Source organism: Pristiophorus japonicus, chromosome 20 (assembly GCF_044704955.1).
Source record: "Pristiophorus japonicus isolate sPriJap1 chromosome 20, sPriJap1.hap1, whole genome shotgun sequence".
NCBI classification, from domain to species: Eukaryota; Metazoa; Chordata; class Chondrichthyes; family Pristiophoridae; genus Pristiophorus; species Pristiophorus japonicus.
Genome location: NC_091996.1, coordinates 73,669,403 through 73,696,714, shown reverse-complemented (window position 1 = coordinate 73,696,714; position 27,312 = coordinate 73,669,403). Strand labels below are relative to the sequence as shown.

The window sequence follows — 27,312 nt, the reverse complement described above, 5'->3', positions numbered from 1 at the left end:
TCGGCCTTCCACTATTGCTTTTTACCTTTCCACCATCTGTTTCTGACTCCATATTACTTCACCCTATCTCGCTGCATAGGTTCCCATCCCCCTGCCATATTAGTTTAAACACTCCCGAATTGCCTTAGCAAATGTTACCCCTAGGACATCAGTTCCGGTCCTGCCCAAGTGCAGACCCCCCCTTTTGTACAGGTCCCACTTCCCCCAGAACTGGTTCCAATGTCCCAGGAATTTGAATCCCTCCCTTTTGCACCACTGCTCAAGCCATGTATTTATTCTAACTATCCTGCTCCCTCTACTCTGATTAGCACATGGCACTGGTAGCATTCCAGAGATTACTACCTTTGAGGTCCTACTTTTTAATTTAACTCCTAGCTCCCTAAATTCAGCTTGTAGGACCTCTTCCCGCTTCTTACCTATATCGTTGGTATCCCTCTCCAGAATGCTCTGCAGCTGCTCCGAGACATCCTTGACCCTTGCACCAGGGAGGCAACATACCATCCTGGAGTCTCGGTTGCGGCCGCAGAAACTCCTATCTATTCCCCTTACAATAAAGTCCCCTATCACTATAGCTCTCCCACTCTTTTTCCCACCCTTCTGTGCAGCAGCTTGTAAGCAGCTTGCGATCCATAACAGTGTGTAAGGTCTACAAGGTGACCAAGGTCAAGCAGTGTGGAGTGAAAGGCCAGGCAGCAGAATGGATGGAAAGATGACTACAGAACAGAAATCAGAGGGTTGGACTTGAGGGAAGTTTGTAGCAACCTTTCCATCCATTCTGTTCCCTGACCTTTGACTGCACATGACCTGACCCTGGTCCTCTTGTAGATCATACATATTGCAGACACCGTGCACCAGTGGTGGATATTGAGTCTTGTGGCAAGGGTGCTGGTGAGGTGGATTTCTCAGTTCGTGAGTTTTGAGGCATCGATACTGGCGTTTTTCACCTTTCCACTTAAAACCCACTTGCTGCCAGTTTATTAAAGCAGTTATTGGTCCCTCGGGTGAAACACACCAATAAATGAGGCCTTGTAAATTTCCCTGAGAATGACAGGCCCGAACCCGAGTTAGAAAACATTTAGCAATTAAACCAGACTGGGCGGAGCCTGAGGTGAGATTTAGTAACGGGAAATTGGTGGCCAGTGAACTTCGCACCATGACTGAGGACCCGGGTACTCAGGTTTCTGGATCATTTATTGATTCATTTTGTTTATTGCCCAATCTCAATCAGACGGGTGGGTCATCGTGTTGTCCGGCGGAGGTGGGGGTCCTCACTGGAGGGCTCTCTACGCAGGGGTCTTTCTCTGCACCATTGGGCATCTGGAGTGAAGAGTGTTGTACGGAGCAGTCGTGTGCAAGTTTTTAACTGCTTTCCAGATTCCAAGGCCTGATGTGTTTTTTGCAGCCTTGAGGAGTCCACGGCCCATGTCTACATTCAGTGTGAGAGGTTGCAGCCCCTGGATAGTTACCTGCAGCACGTGTTCAACTTTTGGTTACACTTTAGCCCCACATTATTAACCTTTGGCCACCCAGTGTGGAGGGGGATGGGTAAATCGGAGGATCTTATCCTCGACCTGCTCTTGGTCCGGGCTAAAGCAGCAATTTACAGGTCCAGGATGGGTGGGGCCTGGGGGGGCGGGGTTCGCTCTGGCTGACTGCCTCTCTTCCGCGGTCTTGTCCGTGTCCGGGTAGCCCTGGAGAGGGAGCATGCGGTGTCCACCACTACATAAACACTTTGCATATAGGAGCAGGAGTAGGCTAATTGGCCCTAATTGAGGTACAAGCTGATCTTGTACCTCAACTCCACCTTCCTGCATTACATAAGAACATAAGAAATAGGAGCAGGAATAGGCCATTTGGCCCCTCGAGCCTGCTCCATCATTCAATAAGATCTGATCTGATCCTGGGCTCAGCTCCACTTCCCTGCCCGCTTCCCATAACCCTTTATTCCCTTATCGCTCAAAAATCTATTTCTACCTTAAATATATTCAATGACCCAGCCTCCACAGCTCTCTGGAGCAGAGAATTCCATAGATTTACAACCCTCTGATAGAAGAAATTCCTCCTCATCTCATTTTTAAATGGGCGGCCCCTTATTCTGAGATTATGCCCCCTAGTTTTAGTTTCCCCTGTGAGGGAAATATCCTCTCTGCATCCACCTTGTCGAGCCCCCTCATTATCTTTTTTCCTTCGATAAGATCACCTTTCATTGTTCTGAACTCCAATGAGTATAGGCCCATCCTACTCAACCTATCTTCATAAGTCAACTCCCTCATCACTGGAATCATCCTAGTGAACCTTCTCTGAACAGCCTCCAATGCAAGTATATCGTTCCTTAAATACGGAGACCAAAACTGTACGCTGTACTCTAGGTGTGGCCTTACCAATATCCTGTATAGTTGCAACAGGACTTCTCTGCTTTCATACTCTATTCCCCTTGCAATAAAGGCCAACATTCCATTTGCCTTCCTGATTACTTGCTGTACCTGCATACTAACTTTTTGTGTTTCATGCACAAGGACCCCCAGGACCCTCTGTACTGCAACACTTTGTAATTGTTCTCCAATTAAATTATAATTTGCTTTTCTATTTTCTCTGCCAAAGTGGATAACCTCACATTTTCCCATATTATACTCCATCTGCCAAATTTTTGCTCACTCACTTAGCCTGTCTATATCCCTTTGCAGATTCTTTGCGTCCTCCTCACAATTTGCATTCCCACCTATCGTTGTATCATCAGCAAATTTGGTCACATTACACTCGGTCCATTCATCCAAGTCATGAATATAGATTGTAAATAGTTGAGGTCCCAGCACTGATCCCTGCGGCACCCCACTAGTTACTGGTTGCCAACCGGAAAATGACCCATTTATCCCGACTCTGTTTTCTGTTAGTTAGCCAATCATCTATCCATGCTAATATATTACCCCCAACCCTGTGAACTTTTATTTTGTGCAGTAACCTTTTATGTGGCACCTTATCGAATGCCTTCAAGAATTCCAAATACACCACATCCACTGGTTACCCTTTATCCACCCTGCTCACCCTTTATCCACCCTGCTCGTTGCATCCTCAAAGAATTCCAGCAAATTTAGCAAACATGATTTCCCTTTCATAAAACCATGCTGACTCTGCTTGATTTGAATTATGCTTTTCCAAATGTCCTGCTACTGCTTCCTTAATAATGGACTCCAGCATTTTCCCATATCCCTTCATTCTCTAAGTTCCCAAAAATTTATCGACCTCTGTCTTGAATATACTCAACAACTGACCATCCACAGCCCTCTGGCGTCGAGAATTCAAAAGATTCACAATTATTTGAGTGAAGAAATTTTTCCTCATCTCAGGATAATAGCTGACCCCTTATTCCGAGACTGTGACCCCGTGTTCTAGATTCCCCAGCCAGGGGAAATATCTTCTCATTACTAACCCTGTCAAGACCCTTAAGAATTTTATATGTTTCAATTAGATCACCTCTCATTTTTCTGAACTCTGGGGAATATAGGCCGAGTCTACTCACTTTCTCCCCCTAGGGCTATCCCCCCATCCCAGGAACCAGTCTAGTGAACCTTTGTTTCACTCCCTCTGAGGCAAGTCTTTCCTTAGGTAAGGAGACCAGAACGGTACACAGTCTCCAGGTGTGACCTCACCAATGCCCTGTATAATTGTAGTAAGACTTCTTTACTCTTATACTCTAATCCCTTTGTAACAAAAGCTAATATACCATTTGCTTTCCTAATTGTTTGCTGTCCCTGCATGTTAACTTTCTGTGTACAAGGACACCCAGGTCCCGCTGAATGCAAACAATTCCCAGTCTCTCAGCATTCAATAAATATTGGGGCTGAAATTCCAATGTCCCGATGTCTTCCCGGGTCCGTACTAAATGTTTACGGACCCGGGAAGACATCGGAAAAAACGGTTTTCAGCACACAATGCGCACGCGTTGAAAACCAGCTTTTCCGACCTGTCCAGCTAGACCTTGACAAGTCCTGCCCGGTGATGAGTTCTCGCGCAGAAATCCGAGTTTTAGAAATCTTCTGCCCTGGATTAGGGCACGGAAGTTCTGCGCCCCATAAAGCAGGAATACAGTCTGCATTCTGTGTGCATTGTAGAGTGGCAAGAGAGGAATAAAAATATATTGGTTAAAAACACCTTTTTTTGGAAATAAAGGATGTTATATTCAATTCAATCTTTGAACCTACAATCCTATGCATAGCCAGTTTCAAATGTAGTCTCCTAATGACTGAGCTATGCTGACAGATGTGATCGGTGTGGCATTTATAATTTATAGAACGCATCCTATGAAAAATTCTCAGTTTTTATCTGGTGTTTGTGTGACCTCATACAGAACTAGGACATTCCTGTTTAGTATTCCTCCTCTCTCCAGGCAGTGTCATAGCAGGTTGACTCCCCTTACAGCTCCACCTTCAGCATAAGCTGCAGTCAGTCGATGCTGAGGAGTTCTGTAGAGTAAAAGCTTAACACAAACTGATTAAACAGCAGTAAATGGAAACAAGCTGATTCCTCTCAAGGTAAGAGAGATTCAAATCTTCCAACTTTTATAACATTTGCGGTGCCGTGTTGTCTAATTCAGCTTGCTTTGTAAAATATGTTCGACTTTAAGCAAGTGTGCACGGGTGTCAACAGTAAATTGGGTGAAATCTATACTCTATACTAAACTATCTCAACTCTCTTTATGAGGGAGGGAGGGGGTTAGTAGGAATATGTGTGTGTTAGGCCAAACCGACTTTAAAAATGCGTTCTACATGTATTTTCTTTTTTCTTCCTACGCGTACAGCATTTATCTGTGAGGGAAACATAGAAACATAGAAAATAGGTGCAGGAGTAGGCCATTCGGCCCTTCGAGCCTGCACCGCCATTCAATAAGATCACGGCTGATCATTCCCTCAGTACCCCTTTCCTGTTTTCTCTCCATACCCTTTGATCTCTTTAGCCGTAAGGGCCATATCTAACTCCCTCTTGAATATATCCAATGAACTGGCATCAACAACTCTCTGCGGCAGGGAATTCCACAGGTTGACAACTCTCTGAGTGAAGAAGTTTCTCCTCATCTCAGTCCTAAATGGCCTACCCCTTATCCTAAGACTGTGTCCCCTGGTTCTGGACTTCCCCAACATCAGGAACATTCTTCCTGCATCTAACCTGTCCAGTCCCGTCAGAATCTTATACGTTTCTATGAGATCCCCTCTGATCCTTCTAAACTCCAGTGAATAAAGGCCCAGTTGATCCAGTCTCTCCTCATATGTCAGTCCAGCCATCCTGGGAATCAGTCTGGTGAACCTTTGCTGAATCCCTCAATAGCAAGAACGTCCTTCCTCAGATTAGGAGACCAAAACTGAACACAATATTCCAGGTGAGGCCTCACCAAGGCCCTGTACAACTGCAGTGAAACCTCCCTGCTCCTATACTCAAATCCCCTAGCTATGAAGGCCAACATACCATTTGCCTTCATCACCGCCTGCTGTACCTGCATGCCAACTTTCAATGACTGATGAACCATGACACCCAGGTCTTGTTGCACCCCCCCTTTTCCTAATCTGCCGCCATTCAGATATTCTGCCTTTGTGTTTTTACCCCCAAAATGGATAACCTCACATTTATCCTCATTATACTGCATTTGCCCACTCACCTAACCTGTCCAAGTCACCCTGCAGCCTCTTAGCGTCCTCCTCACAGCTCACACCACCACCCAGTTTAGTGTCATCTGCAAACGTGGAGATATTACACTTAATTCCTTCATCAAAATCGTTACTATATATTGTAAAGAGCTGGGGTCCCAGCACTGAGCCCTGCGGCACTCCACTCGTCACTGCCTGCCATTCTGAAAAGGATCCGTTTATCCCGACTCTCTGCTTCCTGTCTGCCAGGTTGAATGATCAGTTGAAGCCTCGTCCACACACAGAGCACGTGTACGGCTTCTCACCGCTGTGAATGTTTTTTCAGGCTATGTAACAGGTTAAAGCTCTTTTCACAGTCAGTGCACTGGAACACTCTCACTCGGGTGTGTGTGTCTCGGGGCTTTTCCAGTCACATTGATGTTTGAAATGTTTTCCCACAGACAGAAGAGACAAACATTTCTCCTTCCACATTGAAAGGCGGCTGATATTCAGGCCCTGATGAATAGAGTGAGTGTGTGAGATGTGGATGTGATGTTGGGTTTGAGTTTGCGGCCTGTAAATGCTGCCCTTCTCACAGCCTGGAACAGCAGTTTACAAAAGCCCTGACTGTGAGTCCAGGATAGAAATTCACAACATTCTCTCCTCCTGGTTCCTGGCCCAGGGAAAGGCCACACATGCGCTCTGCTGATCTCTCTGACTCTATACCTCTCTCTCCTCCTTTAAGACACTCTTTTAAACCTACTTCTGTCACCTGTCCTAATAATACCTTATGTGACTCGGTGTCAAATTCTGTTATATAACGCTCCTGTGCAGTGCCTTAGGCCATTATCTGATGTTAAAGGCACTATATAAATGCAAGTTGTTGTTGTTGGATGTGATTAACAGCGAAATCCAACCCCTGAAATCATGTGTGAAGCCGCTGGCATTTCCGCAGGTTGGATGAACGAGTAAATCCCTTCCCACACACGGTGCAGGTGAACGGCTCCTCCCCGGTGTGAATGTGTTGGTGTGTCACCAGTTCCTGTTTGCTTTTAAAGTCCTTCTCACAATCCGAACATTTAAATGGTCTGTTATCAGTGCAAACACGTTGGTGTGTCAGAAGGTTGGATGAAGTAGTGAATCCCTTCCCACACGTTGAGCAAATGAATGGCTTCTCCCCAGTGTGAAATCGCTCGTGTATGAGAAGGTTGGCTGACAGACTGAATCCCTTCCCACACACATGGTGAATGGCCTCTCCCTGCTGTGAACTCGCTGGTATTTCAGTAGAGTGGAGGCCAGACTGAATCCCTTCCCACACACTGAGCAGGTAAATGGCCTCTCCCCAGTGCGACTGCGTCGATGAGATTCCAGTTCTGAAAGGCAACCAACTCCCTTCCCACAGTCCCCTCATTTATACTGTTTCTCCCTGCTGTAGGTGTCCTTGTGTCCCTCCAGGTTGGATGATCGGTTGAAGCCTCGTCCACACACAGAACACGTGTATTCGCCCCGCTGTGAATGATGCAATGTTTTTTCAGGCTGTCTAACTGATTAAAGCTCTTTCCACAGTCAGTGCACTGGAACATACGGGATGTGTGTCTCGGTGCTTTTCCAGCCTCAATGATGAATTAAATCTTTTGCCACAGACAGAACAGGCAAACATTTCTCCTTCCATAATCTGAGGTTGATCATATACGAGTTAAGTGATTGTGTAAGATATTGACGAGATGTTTGGTTTGAGCTTCCCGTCTGCAAATCTTCACCTTCTAATAACCTGTGAAAGGAGTTTATAAAAGTTATCACTATAAATACAAGATATTCAGAACAGACAATTGTAGTTTCTATGGACAATTCTTTCCCCTTTTGTTTCCCAAAGCTGTAAATCTCCCATCTGACACATTCCTCCCACTCTCAGCTCATTGCGAGAGATTTATCGCCGAGTCTCCTACTATTTTTTTTCTCCTCTCCAGATTTTCTCTCTTCCTCTCCTTAAAGTGCAGACTCTGACTGTAGGTCAGTTCCACTCATTGACTCATATTATAGCAGTTTCTGATACCAAATAATCCAGCTCACAACAACAAATGATCTTTAATGGCGTTATTAGCAGTTTTGAGCAGACAGCGACAAATGTGGGGAACAGAAAGTCCAGTGGTTAGTTCGGAGCTCCCTTCTCACCAGGTCTGTTCCAACAAGCTGCGGCCTTCTGAGTTACAGTTATACATACTCACTCACTCAGTAAGTGATGGGGTCTCACTGAACTATGACACAATAAATGTCTGTTCTCACTGTCACATAGACCATAACTTGCAGACCAGCGACCTCGATCTACACCTCCCCCTTCTCCACAATAGACCAGGAGATTTTACAGTCCACAACCCAAGCTCACACTGAGAGAAACATCTGGTAAGTGCCATTAAAATGAAAAGCAAAGCAATAAAATGGTTCATTGGTCTCTTGTGGACTGTTTGATAGAGACAGTTTGTCATAATCAGTCAAGAACTTCATTCTCATGGTGGAAGATGGACCTTGGTCTATTTGCTTTTGCAATTCATCCTCACTTCCCCAGATTCTGATCTTTGAGCTGCACCTACAAAGATTAACCGAAAATCGGTCAGATTCGGGCCGGATCATTGGGAGTGGATAATGTTCACCATATTTCTCCTCCACCGACAGGCACTCCCTGACCGCTCCTCACCGACAGGCACTCCCTGACCACTCCCCACCCGCTCCCCATTGACAGACGCTCCCGGACCGCTCTCCATTGAGACGCTCCCTGACCGCTCCCCACCGACAGACGCTCCCCACTGACAGACGCTCCCTGACCGCTCCCCACTGACAGACGCTCCCCACCGACAGACGCTCCCTGACCGCTCCCCACCGACAGACGCTCCCTGACCGCTCCCCACCGACAGACGCTCCCTGACCACTCCCCACCGACAGACGCTCCCTGACCGCTCCCCACCGACAGACGCCCCGTGATCGCTCCCCACTGACAGACGCTCCCTGACCGCTCCCCACCGACAGGCACTCCCTGACCACTCCCCACCGACAGACGCTCCCTGACCGCTCCCCACCGACAGGCACTCCCTGACCACTCCCCACCCGCTCCCCACTGACAGACGCTCCCTGAGCGGTCCCCACTGACAGACGCTCCCTGAGCGGTCCCCATTGACAGACGCTCCCTGAGCGGTTCCCATTCACAGACGCTCCCTGAGCGGTCCCCATTGACAGACGCTCCCTGAGCGGTCCCCATTGACAGACGCTCCCTGAGCGGTTCCCATTGACAGACGCTCCCTGACTGACGGGTTGTCCCGGAGTTTGGGCCGTAACCTGGCGCCAGTTGTGGGGAGGCGGATAATGTGGAGTTTGCTGTGGGGCCTGGGCCGCACTCGGTGTGTGTGAAGCCCGCCCGGGGTTAATTAACCCACTCCCTCCACCCATCTCGCCGCTCTGCCTCCTGGCCCCGCCCACTGGCCGCGCCTGCTCAGCTCACCTTATTGATCCTCACACTCCGATTGGTTGGAGGACCAACCGGCCGCTCTCTTCCCATTGTTCCGGAGCTGCCGTCACTCCCCCGGGCAGTGTGAGTTGAGCATGCGCAGTCGGTCGGTCGGTGGGTGAGGCAGTCCAGTCTTCAGGAGCCCAGTGCGCAAGCGCAGGTTCGGACTAGGATTGGAGCATGCGTGGTGCGTGTAACGGCGGAGACACAGGAGTGCACTCATCGACTCCGGAGAAAACGGTAAGATTGAGCGCGGCGGAAGTGAGAAATGGACCCGCGGGTGAGCGGTGAGTGTTCATGAACAACTGGTGTACGCCGCAAGCCCGAAATAATAACCTGAAGGCCATCACTTGCAGCTGGGGCTTTGTTCCGGTCACTGGCTAACGGCCACCATCTTTGTACAGGAAGGCGGAACGGTTCAGTGCTCTGCCATCTTGATGCAGTGAGAAGCAGCGCGCATGCGCGGCCGGCTTGGTGCCAGAGCAAAGTGTGGGCGGGGCTTCATTGTCTGTTGCCAACCGGGTCCTGGTGCCCGGGAGGCTGAATGGTGAGGGCGGGGCCCAAAGCTGTGGGCGGAGGCTCAACGGAAGCTGTCGGGGATCGAGTGAAGCTCCTGAGTCGGATGGGCAGTGGGCTCAGGTTGCTGCAGTTGCAGCACAGAGTAGGGCTAAGGAATACACTTTCGGGATAAGGAATGCACCCCCTATTGGGGCCAGCGGAAGCTTAAATCGTCATTGGGGGGGGGGAAGATTGGGAGAGAAAGAGTGAAGGATGGTAATAGATTGTCGGGGGGAAATTTGTTCAGGGAGAGCTCCCTAGGGATCTGCCATCCCATCCGCCATCTTCCAGCAATGTTCTGACCTCCCTCCGGCTGCTGGTCCCGCACAGCTATGGAGCCCCTGTCGAGCACATGGTGAGTGCAATGGTGGCGGCCTCTCTGACCTCCCTTCCACAAAATGGATCTCTGGCCATCCCAATGCCCACCCACAGCCAGGAGCTAACCCTGGAAGCAAGAAGCATTACCTCAAATCTCTCACTCCCACTCTCCACACCTCGGATCTCTCACCATCTCCCCGAAAGGTGCTGGTCAGAGACCCACACAATTGTAACAAGAGGCCCAGAACTGTGTCCCCATGTACAGTCCCAGTGTTGGAATCCCCATTTACAGTCCCAGTGTTGGAATCCCCATTTACAGTCCCAGTGTTGGAATCCCCATCTACAGTCCCAGTGTTGGAATCCCCATCTACAGTCCCAGTGTTGGAATCCCCATTTACAGTCCCAGGGTTGGAATCCCCATCTACTGTCCCAGGGTTGGAATCCCCATTTACAGTTCCAAGGTTAGAATCTGCATGTACAGTCCCAGGGTTAGAATCCCCATGTACAGTCCCACAGTTTAAATCCCCATGTACAGTCATAAAATTTACAGCACCGAAGGAGGCCATTTCGGTCCATCATGTCCGCGCTGGCCAACAAAGAACTATCCAGCCTAATCCCACTTTCTAGCTCTTAGTCCATACCCCTGTAAGTTACGGCACTGCAAGTGCACATCCAAGTACCCTTTAAATGCGGTGAGGGTTCATGCTTCTACCACCCTTTCAGACAGTGAGTCCAGACCATCACCACTCTCTGGGTGAAGAAATTTCCCCTCAAATCCCCTCTAAACCTCATACCAATTACTTTAAATCTATGTCCCCTGGTTATTGACCCCTCTGCTAAGGGAAGTAGGTCCTTCCTATCCACTCTATTTAGGCCCCTCATAATGTTATACACCTCAATAAGGTCTCCCCTCAGCCTCCTCTGTTCCAAACAAAACAAACCCAGCCTATATAAGCTTTCCTTATAGCTAAAATTGTCCAGTCCAGGCAACATCCTCGTCAATCTCCTCTGTACCCTCTAGTGCAATCACATCTTTCCTATAACGTGGTGACCAGAACTGCACACAGTGCTCTAGTTGTGGCCTAACTAGTGTTTTATACAGTTCAAGCATATCCTCTCTGCTCTTGTATTCTATGCCTCGACTAATAAAGGCAAGTATTCCGTACCTTCTTAACCACCTTATCTACCTGGCCTGCGACCTTCAGGGATCTATGGACATGCACTCCAAGGTCCCTTTGTTCCTCTGCAATTCTCAGTATCCTACCATTTACTGAGTATTCCCTTGCCTTGTTAGCCCTCCCCACATGCATTACCTCACACTTCTCCGTATTTAATTCCATTTGCCACTGTTCTGCCCACCTGACCTGTTCATTGATACCTTCCTGCAGTCTCCACCTTTCTTCTTCATCATCAACCACACAGCCAATTTTGGTATCATCTGCAAACTTCTTAATCATACCCCTTATATTCAAGTCTAAATCATTGATATATACCACAAAAATATATACCTAGTACTGAGCCCTGCGGAACCCCACTGGAAACAGCCTTCCAGTCACAAAAACATCCATCAACCTTTTGCTTCCTACCTCTGAGCCAATTTTGCATCCAACTTGCCACTTTGCCCTGGATTCCATGGGCTTTTACTTTCATGACCAGTCTGCCATGTGGGACCTTATCAAAAGCCTTGCTAAAATCCACATACATGACATCAAACGCATTACCCTCATCAATCTTTCTTGCTATCTCCTCAAAAAATTCAATCAAAAGTTAGTCAGACATGATCTTCCCTTAACAAATCCATGCTGACTGTCCTTGATTAATCCGCGTCTTTCTAATTGAAGATTTATCCTGTCCCTTTGGAATTTTTTTCAATAGAAAATTCCCACCACCGAGTTTAGGCTAACGGGCCTGTAATTACTCGCTCTATCCCTTTCTCCCTTTTTAAACAAAGGTACTATGTTAGCAGTCCTCCAGTCCTCTGACACCACTCTCTGTAGGCAGAGAGGATTGGAAAATGATGGTCAGACCCTCTACTATTTCCTCTTTTGCTTCTCTTAATAGCCTGGGATACGTTTCATCTGGGCCTGGGGATTTATCCAATTTCAAAGCTGCTAAATCCCTTAATACTTCCTCTCTCACTATGTTTATTTCATCTAATATTTCACACTCCTCCTCCCTGATTGCAATGTCTGCATCGCCCCTCTCTTTTGTGAAAACAGATGCAAAGTATTCATAAAGAATCATACCCTTGTCTTCCGCCTCCACACACACATTATCTTTATGGTCTCAGTTGGCCCTACCCTTTAGTTATCCTCTTGCTCCTAACGTATTTTTAAAACATCTTAGCATTTTCCTTGCCAAAATGTTTTCATGCTCTCTCTTTGCTTTCCTAATATCCTTTTTAATTTCACCCCTGCACTTTCTATACTCCTAGAGTTTCTGCAGTATTGAGCCCTCGATATCTGTCATAAGCCTCCCTTTTTTTCCCTTTATCCTACCCTGTATGACCCTTGACATCCAGTGGCTCTAGATTTGTTAGTCGCACCATTTTTCTTTAAGCGAACATACTTGTTCTGAGCCCTCGAGATCTCCTCCTTGAATGCCTCACACTGCTCTGACACTGACTTATCAAGTAGCTTTTTCCAGTCCACTATGGCTAAATCACCTCTCGGCTTAGCAAAATTAGCTTTTCCCCAATTGAGAACTTTTATTTTTGGTCTATCTTTGTCCTTTTCCAAAACTACCCTAAATCTTACTGAATTATGACTAAGTCCAGAACCACTCCCTCCCTTGTTGGTCTTGTTACATACTGACTAACAAAGTTCTCCTGAATGCATTTAGGAATTCTGCACCCTCTATAGCCTTCACACTAATTTTATTCAGCAGCAGGCCGGGGCCATTGGAGGGAGCAGTGTGCGGCGGCCCGGCATGGTCCCAGCCTGCAAGACCATCAGTAGGCCGGGGCCATTGGAGGGAGCAGCGCATGCTGCTGCAGGAGGGCGACGTTTACGAAGCCAGGTCGCTGATTGCAGTACGGGCAGGCACAGCAAGATGGGCGAAGGAGCAGCAATAGTCCATAGAGGGAAGTGACTGGGGCCCAGGAGAGATGTGAATCTGGGGCCCAGAAGAGGCAAGGATCCAGGGGCAGCACGGGCTAGCCCTCATTGCGATATGTGTGCACGCTCAAGACTGTGCAGCAGAGCTGGTCTCCAGTTAGTCTTGGGTAATCCTTGCCACTGGACCAAGACCTACCTCTGTCAAGCCCGTGTGGTGGCTGGTGTGCAACGGTCACCACATGTTAAAAAGATCCAAGCACAGGCATCTTCCACCCTTCATGATATAGTTCGGGATCTGGAATATTAGGTTCTTCATTGAAACACCTGTGAACTCATCCCTTTTTGGCGTGGAAGCAAGTCATCCTCGCTTCGAGGGACTGCCTATGATGATCCCAGTTAATATTATAGCAGTTGAAATCCCCTACTATTACTGCCCTATAGCTTTTGCACCTCATAAATCTGCCAACATATTTGCTCTTCTATCTCCCTCTGACTGTTTGGGGTCCTATAGTACACTCTTGCAGTGTGATTGCTCCTTTTTTGTTTTTCAACTCAACCTCATTTGATGATCCTTCTAACATATCATCATTCTCAAAGCTGTAATTGTCTCTTTAATCAATACTGTGACACCCCCCTCCTTTTTTACACCCCCCCACCCCCCCACCCCCCACGTTCCATCTGAAACCCTGTAACCAGGAATGTTGAGCTGCCTTACCTGCCTTTCTTTCAGCCATGTCTCAGTAATAGCTCTAATATCGTACTCCCAAGTGTCTTAACTGTGCTTTCAGCTCATCTGCCTTATTCCCTGTACTCCTTGCATTGAAGTATATGCCATTTAGTGGTACCAAACTGCCTTACCTATTTTCTAGCCCTTGGTTCCTCTGTCTTTGAAATGTATGGCCCTCCCGCCTGCACCAACCCTCCAGCCATGCATTCATCTGCTCTAGCCTCCTATTTCTGTTCTCACTGGCACGTGGCATCGGGAGTAATCCGGAGATTATAACCGTTTGAGGTCTTGCTTTATAATCTCTCCTTGCTCCCTAAAATCTGCCTGCAGGACCTCATCCCTCTTTCTACCTATGTCATTGGTACCAATATGGACCACTGCTGTTCACCCTCTCCCCCCAGAGTGCCTTGCTGCCGCTCGGTAACATCCTTGACCCTGGCATCTTGGAGGCAACATACTATCCTGGAGTCACGTCTGTGGCCGCAGAAATGCCTGTCTGCTTCCCTATCGACACCTGTCCCACTATTGCTCTTCCACTCTTCTTCCTGCCCACCTTGTGCAGTTGGGCCACCCGTAGGGCCATAGGCTTGGCTATGGCTGCACTCCCCAGCGGAACCACCAGTGCTCTGAACAATATAATGGTTGGAGAGCGAGATGCACTCAGCAGACTCCTGCACTACCTGCCTGGTCGTCCTCTTCTGTCTGGTGGTCACCCACTCCCTCTCTGCCTGCACACTCTTAAACTGTGGGGTGGCCACCTCTAGAAAAGTGCTATACACAAAATTCTCAGCGCTGCAATGACTACAGCTGTTGCTCAAACTCCGAAATCTGGAACTTGAGCTACTCCAGCTGGTGACACTTCCTGCACATGTGGTTGTCCTGGCTATGCGGAGAGGACTTTTCACATGACACAAGATGTGCACTCCACAGCACTGAGCTGCCCTGCCATGGCTCTATTTAATAGACTAAGAACAAAACTATGAACTATTTGACTATGAAATAAATTTTAAACTAGTACATAAAAACACTCACCAGCTACTCATCAATCAGCTGTTTCCCATGAGCCGACGTCGCTCTGATATCACACTTTTGATTTTTGCGTCTGTTCAGTCTCTCCCGCTCTCGACCTCTCTTGGAATCTCACGCTCTCGGCCTCTCCCATTCCCAGGGCTAGAATCCCCATGTACAGTCCCAGGGCTGGAATTCCCATGTACAGTCCATGTACAGTCCCAGGGTTGGAATCCCCATGTACAGTCCCAGGGCTGGAATCCCCATGTACAGTCCCAGGGCTGGAATCCCCATGTACAGTCCCAGGGCTTGAATCCCCATGTACAGTCCCAAAAATTGAGGCCTTGCATCTGAGTTTGGAAAACAATTATAGAAACATGATTATATTCCTGTACTAAACTATTTAAAATCAAATCAAATGAATTGTTGCAAGTAACATATTCCTTTTGTGCGAAGTGGCAAACAAGTGATGTGTGGGCTTTGTCCCCGGTTACACAGTGTGTCCCTGGCTCTTCGCTCCAAATGTGGTTCTTTCAGCTCAGTTTTATGAACACATCCAACTGACTGGATGGACCTGGCCCTTTTAAACCCCAGCACAGAAATATCACCATTTGATGTTCAGTTATGCTAAACCTTAAAACACTGGTTAGGCCTCAGCTGGAGCATTGTGTCCAATTCTGGGCTCCAAACTGTAGGAATGATGTCAAGGTTTTAGAGCGGGTGCAGCAGGATTGGTACCAGGGATGAGGGGCTTCCGTTATGTGGGGAGACTGGAGAAGGTGTTCTCTGCAGAGCAGAAAAGGGTGAAAGGAGACTTGATAGAGGTTTGATCCAGTGGCACAAGGACAGGTAACCAGAGGAGGCAGACTTCAGATAATTGTCAAATGAACCAGAGATGAGATGTGGAATCATTTGTTAAACAGTGAGTTGTTGTGATCTGGAATGCGCTGTCTGAAAGGGCGGTGGAAGCAGATTCAATAGTAACTTTCAAAAGGGAATTGGGTAAATACTTGAAGGGAAAAATATACAGAGCTATGGGTAAAGAGCAGAGGAGTGAGACTCATTGGAGAGTTCCACCAAAGAGCCGGCATAGACACGATGGGCCGATTGGCCTCCTTCTGTGCTGTACCAGTCCCCGACAATGGCAGGTGACCTTACCCAGAGTGCTCCGCGTGGTGGAATACACCCTATCTCCACCAGCAGGGGTGCAGCATGCAGGTGCGGGAAGGGCTGGTCCCCAGAGACTGCCTCCCTGCGCGGAAGATGCACGGTGCGGCTCCCGGAAGCTGAGCGGAGCGAGCGCGGCCTCAGCAACACTGAGTGCGGCTCCGGCCCCGAGTCAGAAAGGCCAGGCCCGGCAGGTGGGTGTGCGGCCCGGACCCCAGAAACCCCAGTGGGGGGGCCCTAGAGACCCCGGGCAGACGGTGGGGGGCTGGGCTCCTGAACCCCAAGGGGGCGGGACCCCAGGGGGGTGGTGGCGGGCTCTGGGAACCCCGGGGGGACGGTGCCGGGCTCTGGGAACTCCAGGGGGGCGGGGTGAGGAATCCCAGGGGGGCGGTGCCGGGCTCCGGGAACCCCAGGAGCTTTCTCAACCTGCCCTGCCAACTTCAACTATTTGGTTTATATGTCCTCTCCTCATTCTTCCTACCAAAATGTATCACCGCACTTTTCTCCATTAAATTTCATCTGCCATGTGTCTGTTCATTCCACCCGCCTGTCTATGTCCTCTTGAAGTCTATCACTCCCCTCCTCACTGTTCACTATACTTTCCAAGTTTTGTGTCACCTAAAATTTTTGAAATTGTGTCCTGTACACCCACATTAATATATATATTAAAAAAAGCCGTGGTCTTAGTGTAATCTAAACAGCCACAGGGTCGAGTGCAGCAGTAACTGAGACAGGCTCTGGTTATATGGCAGAGGGACCAATTCCCAGCCGGGCTGTGTCAGGGTGGGCGCTGGATGCACAGGTCGCTCCCTGGCCTCCTGTGTAGGTCTGTTTGTTGCATCAGTTTGAGCTGGAGTGGGGAGGGAGGAGAAGCTGCTGGGTTTAACCCCCAGTACCTTTGAGGCCTGTATGGTCAACAATTTCCAATGTGGTACTGTCAATGGAGATGGGCTCCCTTCCCTGAAGGACATTACTGAACCAGATGGGTTTTTACAAGAAACCGGCAGTTTTCATTGTCACTTTATTGCATGTCCGGCTCCACAAATGATCAGATTCATTAAGCTCAATTTCACAACCTGTTTTTGTGGGTTCTTTCTCAAACTCCCTTTTTCCTGTTTTAAATTAATTCTACAGGATGTTAGAAGGGGAGGAATTGCAGACAGGAATCTCAAACCAAACATCACGTCAGGATCTGACAGAGTCACTCGATTCCTCAGGGCCTTTGAATATGGAAGTAAAAAACACCGTTCACCATGGGGAGAAACGGTACACGTGCTCGGTGTGTGGACAAGGCTTCAGCCGATCATTCAGCCTGGAAAGACACAAGCTCAGTCACACTGGGGAGAGGCCATTCACTTGCTCTGAGTGTGGGAAGGGATTCACTCAGTCATACAGCTTGCTGAAACACCAGCGAGTTCACACCGGGGAGAGGCCGTTCACCTGCTCTGAGTGTGGGAAGAGTTACACTCAGTCATCCGACCTGCGGACACACCAGCGAGTTCACACTGGGGAGAGGCCATTTACCTGCTCTGAGTGTGGAAAGGGATTCACTCAGTCATTCAACCTGCTGACACACCAGCGAGTTCACACTCGGGAGAGGCCATTCACCTGCTCTGAGTGTGGGAAGGGGTTCACTCGGTCATCTAACCTGGTATCTCACCAGCGAATTCACACTGGGGAGATGCCGTTCACTTGCTCAGTGTGTGGGAAGGTATTCACTCGGTCATCCCACCTGCTGGCACACCAGCGAGTTCACACTGGGGAGAGGCCGTTCACCTGCTCCGAATGTGAGATGGGATTTACTCGGTCATCCAACCTGCTGACACACCAGCGAGTTCACACTGGGGAGAGGCCTTTCACTTGCTCTGAGTGTGAAAAGGGATTCACTCAGTTAACCCACCTTCTAACTCACCAGCGAGTTCACACTGGGGAGAGGCCATTCAGCTGCTCGGAGTGTGGGAAGGGATTCACTCAGTCATCCCACCTTCTAACTCACCAGCGAGTTCACACTGGGGAGAGGCCGTTCACCTGCTCCATATGTGGGAAGGGATTCGCTCAGTCAGCCCACCTGCTGAAACACCAGCGAGTTCACAAGTGACTGCAGGAGTTGGATTCTGCTGTTATTGCTGCTGTTAATCACATCCAGGACTGAACCATGTTCATTCTGTCAGTTGGGGTTTGTTTCTGCTGATGCTAATAACCCCTATAACTGGGCTGGAGGTTAATATTTTGATATTTCAAATCACAGTGTGTCGATATTTGATGTCTCCTAAGATAAGAGGAGACTAATTGATGTCCTGTTACCAACTGCTCCATTTTTGGGTCATTCCTCCTTTCTAACTTAAGATTATTTCAGTTCTCATGCCTTCGGTTACTCTCGTGGACAAGTCTCAGTTCCCCATATCCTCCAGAGTGCCTCTCCTAGCCTTGGTACCCAGGGAAGGTCTCGGTAACACGCCCGGGATCACCGTTAATCAGACTGTTAATCACTTTCAGCTACTGGACTTAACGTGTGCCCCACAGCATCTCCCTCTTCTTCGATGTGTGAATAGAGCATCACGCCTGCAAACTTCTTGCATTTAAATCCACTCAGCAAATGTATTTAACAAAAGATGAACAAGTAAATACATCATGGCCCAATAGTCCAATTCCGTATTCACAGCAGGAAGTCTGATATCCAACTCCTCGAGTAGACAAAATAAAGAAAGATCCCAAATATAAGAGCCATTTACCTGCTCCGTATGTGGGAAGGGATTCACTCGGTCATCCAATCTCCAGACACACCAAAGGGTTCACAGTGGGGAGAAGATATTCACCTGATCCGTGTGTAGGAAGGGATTCACTCGGTCATCCAATCTCTGCACACACCATTGGATTCACACTGGATAGAGGCCATTCACTTGATCTGTGTGTGAGAAAGGATTCGCTAAATCATCCCACCTACTGACACACCAACTTGTTCACTTTCATAAAAGAACCTTTTAAATGTTACATAAGAAGATAAGAAATAGGAACAGGAGTGGGCCACACCGCCCCTTGAGCCTGCTCCGCCATTTAATACGATCATGGCTGATCCGATCATGGACTCTGGTCCACTTCCCTGCCTGCTCCCCATAACCCCTTATTCTCTTATCAGTTAAGAAACTGTCCATCTCTGTCTTCAATTTATTCAATGTCCCAGCTTCCATAGCTCTCTAAGGCAGTGAGTTCCACAGATCCACAACCCTCAGAGCAGAAATTTCTCCTCATCTCAGTTTTAAATGGGCGGCCCCTTATTGTGAGATTATGCCCTCTAGTTCTAGTCTCCCCTATCAGTGGAAACATCCTCTCTGCATCCACCTTGTCAAGCCCCCGCCATAATCTCATACATTTCGATAAGATCACCTCTCACTCTTCTGAATTCCAATGAGTAGGGGCCCAACCTACTCAACCTTTCCTTATAAGTCAACCCCCTTATCTCCGGAATCAGTGAACCTTCTCTGAACTGCTTCCAAAGCAAGTATACCCTTTCGTAAATATGGAAACCAAAACTGCACGCAGTATTCCAGGTGTGGCCTCACCAATACCCTGTATAACTGTAGCAAGACTTCCCTGCTTTTATACTCCATCCCCTTTGCAATAAAGGCCAAGATTCCATTGGGCTTCCTGATCACTTGCTGTACCTGCATACTATCCTTTTGTGTTTCATGCACAAGTACCCCCAGGTCCCGCTGTACTGCAGCACTTTGCAATCTTTCTCCATTTAAATAATAACTTGTTCTTTGATTTTTTTTCTGCCAAAGTGCATGACCTCACACTTTCCAACATTATACTCCATCTGCCAAATTTTTGCCCACTCACTTAGCCTGTCTATGTCCTTTTGCAGATTTTTTGTGTCCTCACACATTGCTTTTCCTCCTATCTTTGTATCATCAGTAAACTTGGCTATGTTACACTCAGTCCCTTCTTCCAAGTCGTTAATATAGATTGTAAATAGTTGGGGTCCCAGCACTGATCCCTGCGGCATCCCACTATTTACTGATTGCCAACCCTTGAATGAACCATTTATTCCAACTCTCTGTTTTCTGTCAGTTAGCCAATCCTCTATCCATGCTAATATCTTTTATCTTGTGCAGTAACCTTTTATGTGGCACCTTGTCAAATGCCTTCTGGAAGTCCAAATACACCACATCCACTGGTTCCCCTTTATCCACCCTGTTCATTACATCCTCAAAGAATGCCAGCAAATTTCTCAAACATGACTTCCCCTTCATAAATCCATGCTGACTCTGCCTGACCGAATTATGCTTTTCCAAATGTCCTGGTACAGCTTCTTTAATAATGGACTCCAACATTTTCCCAACCACAGATGTTGGGCTAATTGGTCTATAGTTTCCTGCTTTTTGTCTACCTCTTTTTTTAAATGACTACGAAGAGCTTTAAAGCACAAAGAATCTGCTAACACACCAGCGAGTTCACACTGGGGAGAGGCCATTCACCTGCTCTGTGTGAGGGAATCGTCCATCCAACCTGCTGAGACACCAGCGAGTTCACACTGTGGAGTGGCCGTCCTGCTGTTAATCACATCCTTTGATTGTTTGTGCTGATGTTGATAACCCCTATAACCGGGCTGGAGTTTACATTTCTGGATATATGTCAACGAACCACTTTTGGGTTAAACACACAATGTATTGTATTCTTTATTTCTCCAAGATAAAAGACTGATTGATGTCCTGTTACCGACTGCTCCATTTTGGGACCTTTTCTCCTTTCTAACTCTAGATAATTTCAGTTCTCACACCTTTTGTTACTTTCGTGGACAAGTTCCAGCTCCCCATATCTTCCAGAGTGTGTCTCATAGCCTTGGTATCCAGGGAAGGTATCAGTAACATGCCGGGATCACTAAACACAAAACCCAGTCTGCTAAACATTTCAGCTACTGGACTTAGCGTGTGCCCCACAGCATCTTCCTCACCATTGATGTGTGCATAGAGCATCACACCTGCAAACCTGGTTTTAAATTTACACAGCTAATATATTTAATGGAAGCCTGCAGGCTGATGAGACATTGTTAAGGTGCTGCTGTACTGCTGTGTCAGCCACGGCTCAGTGGGCAGCACTCTTGCCTCTGTCAGAAGGTTGTGGATTCAAGTCCCACACCAGAAACTTGAGCACAAGAATCTAGGCTGACACTCCTGTGCAGTACTGAAGGAGTGCTGTACTATCGGAGGAGAAGTGCTGAGGGAGTACTGCATTGTCTCCCGCGACTTGAGGTGTCTGCTGCACATGATCCATGTCTCTGAGCCATACCAAAACAAGTGCTCTACTCGGAGCTCCTTCACGGCAAACGAGCCAAAGATGGGCTGTGGAAACGTTACAAGGACACCCTCAAAGCCTCCCTGAGAAAGTGCGACATCCCCACTGACACCTGGGAGTCCCTGGCCAAAGACCACCCTAAGTGGAGGAAGTGCATCCGGGAGGGTGCTGAGCACCTCGAGTCTCAACGCCGAGAGCATGCAGAAATCAAGCGCAGGCAGCGGAAAGAACATGCGGCAAACAAGTCCCACCCACCCTTTCCTTAATGACTATCTGTCCCACCTGTGACTGAGTCTGTGACTCTCATATTTGACTGTTCAGCCACTTAAGAACTCACTTCAGTAGTGGAAGCAAGTCTTCCTCGATTCTGACGGGACTGCCTATGATGATGATGTCGGAAGTGCTGTGTTTCAGATGAGACATTAAACCGAGACCCCATCTACTCTCTCAGGTGGACGTAAAAGATCTATGACACTATTTAGAAGAAGAGCATGGAAGTAATCCATGGTGCCTTGGCCAATATTTATCACTAAAACAAAACAGATAGTCTGGCCAGTGTCACAGGGCTGTTTGTGGGAGCTTGCTGTGTGCAAATTAGTTGCTACTTTTTCGATATAACAGTGACTACACTTCAAAAATTGGCTGTGAAGCACTTTGGGACGTCCTGAGCTTATGAAAGGCGCTATATTAATGCAAGTCTTTCCTTTTCTCTGCATTGTGCCTGCAGTGAAAATGACAGAACATTTGTCCCAGTGTAACCTTTGCTGTTGTAAAATGTGTGTGTCTTTGAATGAGCCTCATGTCCTTGCTCATGTCTGCTGCAATTGTGTAGAAAGGGGATGCGTGAAGAGATGGTCTTTGTATGGAAAAGTAAAACAAGGAAACGGTATCTGTGTGTGATAGTGACACAGCCTGGTGGTTACAGTCAGAACGATGCTCAGATATCCTTGTGATTAGGGAGAAACATAGAAACATAGAAAATAGGTGCAGGAGCAGGCCATTCAGCCCTTCTAGCCTGCACCGCCATTCAATGAGTTCATGGCTGAACATGAAACTTCAGTACCCCACTCCTGCTTTCTCGCCATACCCCTTGATCCCCCGAGTAGTAAGGACTTCATCTAACTCCCTTTTGAATATATTTAGTGAATTGGCCTCAACTACTTTCTGTGCTAGAGAATTCCACAGGTTCACCACTCTCTGGGTGAAGAAGTTTCTCCTCATCTCGGTCCTAAATGGCTTACCCCTTATCCTCAGACTGTGACCCCTGGTTCTGGACTTCCCCAACATTGGGAACATTCTTCCTGCATCTAACCTGTCTAAACCCGTCAGAATTTTAAATGTTTCTATGAGGTCCCCTCTCATTCTTCTGAACTCCAGTGAATACAAGCCCAGTTGATCCAGTCTTTCTTGATAGGTCAGTCCCGCCATCCCGGGAATCAGTCTGGTGAATCTTCGCTGCACTCCCTCAATAGCAAGAATGTCCTTCCTCAAGTTAGGAGACCAAAACTGTACACAATACTCCAGGTGTGGCCTCACCAAGGCCCTGTACAACTGTAGCAACAACTCCCTGCCCCTGTATTCAAATCCCCTCGCTATGAAGGCCAACATGCCATTTACTTTCTTAACCGCCTGCTGCACCTGCATGCTAACCTTCAATGACTGATGTACCATGACACCCAGGTCTCGTTGCACCTTCCCTTTTCCTAATCTGTCACCATTCAGATAATAGTCTGTCTCTCTGTTTTTACCACCAAAGTGGATAACCTCACATTTATCCACATTATACTTCATCTGCCATGCATTTGCCCACTCACCTAACCTATCCAAGTCACTCTGCAGCCTATTAGCATCCTCCTCGCAGCTCACACTGCCACCCAACTTAGTGTCATCCGCAAATTTGGAGATACTGCATTTAATCCCCTCGTCTAAATCATTAATGTACAATGTAAACAGCTGGGGCCCCAGCACAGAACCTTGCGGCACCCCACTAGTCACTGCCTGCCATTCTGAAAAGTACCCGTTTACTCCTACTCTTTGCTTCCTGTCTGACAACCAGTTCTCAATCCACGTCAGCACACTACCCCCAATCCCATGTGCTTTAACTTTGCACATTAATCTCTTGTGTGGGACCTTGTCGAAAGCCTTCTGAAAGTCCAAATATACCACATCAACTGGTTCTCCTTTGTCCACTTTACTGGAAACATCCTCAAAAAATTCCAGAAGATTTGTCAAGCATGATTTCCCTTTCACAAATCCATGCTGACTTGGACCTATCATGTCACCATTTTCCAGATGCACTGCTATGACATCCTTAATAATTGATTCCATCATTTTACCCACTACTGAGGTCAGGCTGACCGGTCTATAATTCCCTGTTTTCTCTCTCCCTCCTTTTTTAAAAAGTGGGGTTACATTGGCTACCCTCCACTCCATAGGAACTGATCCAGAGTCAATGGAATGTTGGAAAATGACTGTCAATGCATCCGCTATTTCCAAGGCCACCTCCTTAAGTACTCTGGGATGCAGTCCATCAGGCCCTGGGGATTTATCGGCCTTCAATCCCATCAATTTCCCCAACACAATTTCCCGACTAATAAAGATTTCCCTCAGTTCCCCCTCCTTACTAGACCCTCTGACCCCTTTTATATCCGGAAGGTTGTTTGTATCCTCCTTAGTGAATACCGAACCAAAGTACTTGTTCAATTGGTCTGCCATTTCTTTGTTCCCCGTTATGACTTCCCCTGATTCTGACTGCAGGGGACCTACGTTTGTCTTTACTAACCTTTTTCTCTTTACATACCTATAGAAACTTTTGCAATCCACCTTAATGTTCCCTGCAAGCTTCTTCTCGTACTCCATTTTCCCTGCCCTAATCAAACCCTTTGTCCTCCTCTGCTGAGTTCTAAATTTCTCCCAGTCCCCAGATTCGCTGCTATTTCTGGCCAATTTGTATGCCACTTCCTTGGCTTTAATACTATCCCTGATTTCCCTAGATAGCCACGGTTGAGCCACCTTCCCTTTTTTATTTTTACGCCAGACAGGAATGTACAATTGTTGTAATTCATCCATGCGGTCTCTAAATGTCTGCCATTGCCCATCCACAGTCAACCCCCTAAGTATCATTCGCCAATCTATCCTAGCCAATTCACGCCTCATACCTTCAAAGTTACCCTTCTTTAAGTTCTGGACCATGGTCTCTGAATTTACTGTTTCATTCTCCATCCTAATGCAGAATTCCACCATATTATGGTCACTCTTCCCCAAGGGGCCTCGCACAATGAGATTGCTAATTAATCCTCTCTCATTACACAACACCCAGTCTAAGATGGCCTCCCCCCTAGTTGGTTCCTCAACATATTGATCTAGAAAACCATCCCTTATGCACTCCAGGAAATCCTCCTCCACCGTATTGCTTCCAGTTTGGCTAGCCCAATCTATGTGCATATTAAAGTCACCCATTATAACTGCTACACCTTTATTGCATGCACCCCTAATTTCCTGTTTGATGCCCTCCCCAACATCCCTATTACTGTTTGGAGGTCTGTACACAACTCCTACTAACGTTTTTTGCCCTTTGGTGTTCTGCAGCTCTACCCATATAGATTCCACATCATCCAAGCTAATGTCTTTCCTAACTATTGCATTAATCTCCTCTTTAACCAACAATGCTACCCCACCTCCTTTTCCTTTTATTCTATCCTTCCTGAATGTTGAATACCCCTGAATGTTGAGTTCCCAGCCCTGATTATCCTGGAACCATGTCTCCGTAATCCCAATCACATCATATTTATTAACATCTATTTGCACAATTAATTCATCCACTTTATTGCGGATACTCCTTGCATTAAGACACAAAGCCTTCAGGCTTGTTTTTTTTAACACCCTTTGTCCTTTTAGAATTTTGCTGTACAGTGGCCCTTTTTGTTCTTTGCCTTGGGTTTCTCCGCCCTCCACTTCCCACAAGCAGATTTTTGGGAGCTAGGAAAGAGATTAAAAAGCAAGACCTCAAAGGTAGTAATCTCTGGATCACTCCTGGTGCCACGAGTTAGTGAGTATAGAAATAAGAGGATAGAGCAGATGACTGTGTGGCTGGAGAGATGGTGCAGGAGGGAGGGCTTTAGATTTTAAATTGGAAAGCCAATTTCAGTGGGTAGAGAATGGATCTGGCCCGGGTAAATTGGAATCAAAGACTGGCAGGCAAAACTGTAATCGAACAATGGGCTGCCTTTAAAGAGGTGGTTCGGGTAAAGTCGAGGTACATCCCCACGAGGGGGAAAGGAAGGGCAACCAAAGCCAGAGCTCCCCGGATGACGAAAGGGATAGAGAGTAAAATGAAGCAGAAAAAGGGGGCGTATGACAGATGTCAGGTTGAGAATACAAGTGAGAATCAGGCAGAATATAGAAAGTTCAGAGGGGAAGTGAAAAAGGAAATAAGATGGGCAAATAGTGAGTATGAGAATAGTTTGGTAGCAAACATAAAAGTGAATCCAAAAGTTTACTATAGGCATATAAATAGTAAACGGGTAGTAACAGGAGGGGTGGGGCTGATTAGGGACCAAAATGGAGACCTACGCATGTGGGCAGAGGCATGGCTGAGGTACTAAATGAATACCTTGCATCTGTTTTTACCAAGGAAGAAGATACTGCCAAAGTCATAGTGAAAGAGGAGGTAGTTGAGATACTGGATGGGATAGAAATTGATAAAGTGTAGGTACTAGAAAGGCTGGCTGTACTTAAAATAAATAAGTCACCAGACCGGATGGCATGCATCCTAGGATGCTGAGGGAAGTAAAGAAGGAAATTGCAGAGGCACTGGCCATAATCTTCCAATCCTCCTTGGATACAAGGCTGGTGCCAGAGGACCGGAGAATTGCAAATGTTACATCCTTGTTCAAAAAAGATGCAAGGATAAACCCAGCAACTACAGGCCAGCCAGTTTAACCTCAGTAGTGGGGACTCTTTGTTAATTTTGTCCCAGATTATCATTTCTCAGTTATTTGGACAAGCATGGATTAATTAAGGAAAGTCAGCACAGATATATTAAAAGCAAATCGTGTTTAACTAACCTGATTGAGTTTTTGATGAGGTAACAGAGAGGGTCGATGAGGGCAATATGGTTGACGTGATGTACATGGACTTCCAAAAGGCGTTTGACAAAGTGCCACATAATAGGACTGCCAGCAAAGTTGAAGTCCGTGGAATAAAAGGGACAGTGGCAGCATGGATATGAAATTGGCTAAGTGACAGGAAACAGAAAGTAGTGGTGAACGGTTGTTTGTTGTAGTGGAGGAAGGTATACAGTGGTGTTCCCCAGGGGTAGGTACTAGGACCACTGCTTTTCTTGTATATTAATTACTTAGACTTGGGTGTACAGAGCACAATTTCAAAATTTGCAGATGACACAAACTCTGAAGTATAGTGAACAGTGAGGAGGACAGTGACAGACTTCAAGAAGATATAGACAGGCTGGTGGAATGGGCAGACATGTGGCAGATGGAATTTAATGCAGAAAAGTGCAAAGTGATACATTTTTGTAGGAAGAACGAGGAGAGGCAATATAACCTAAATGGTACAATTCTAAAGAGTGCAGGAACAGAGAGATCTGGGGGCATATGTGCACAAATCGTTGAAGGTGGCAGGGCAGGTTGAGAAAATGGTTAAAAAAGCGTCCAGCATCCTGGGCTAAATAAATAGAGGCATAGAGTGCAAAAGCAAGTAAGTTGTGATGAAACTTTGAAAAACATTGTTTCAGCCTCAACTAGAGTATTGTATCCAATTCTGGACACACAACTTTAGGAAGGATGTAAAGGCCTTAGAGAGGCCCCAGAAAAGATTTACAAGAATGATTCCAGGGATGAGGGACTTCAGTTACATAGATATACTGGAGAAGCTGGGGTTCTCCTTAGAGCAGAGAAGGTCGAGAGGTGATTTGATAGAGGTGTTCAAAATCATGAGGGGTCTGGAGAGAGTAGATAGAGAGAAACTGTTCCCATTGGCAGAAGGGTTGAGAACCAGAGGACACAGATTTAAGGTGATCGGCAGAATAACCAAAGGCAACATGAGGAAAACCTT

At 47.2% G+C, this 27,312-nt stretch overlaps 2 pseudogenes; one reads left to right on the top strand and one right to left on the bottom strand.

Annotated features, from left to right (window-relative positions):
* Positions 1–6,505: 6,505 nt before the first annotated feature.
* Positions 6,506–27,312, bottom strand: part of LOC139232566 (zinc finger protein 229-like) — a 35,099-nt pseudogene continuing 14,292 nt past the window's right edge.
* LOC139232568 (zinc finger protein 436-like) lies at positions 9,380–19,230 on the top strand (annotated as a pseudogene).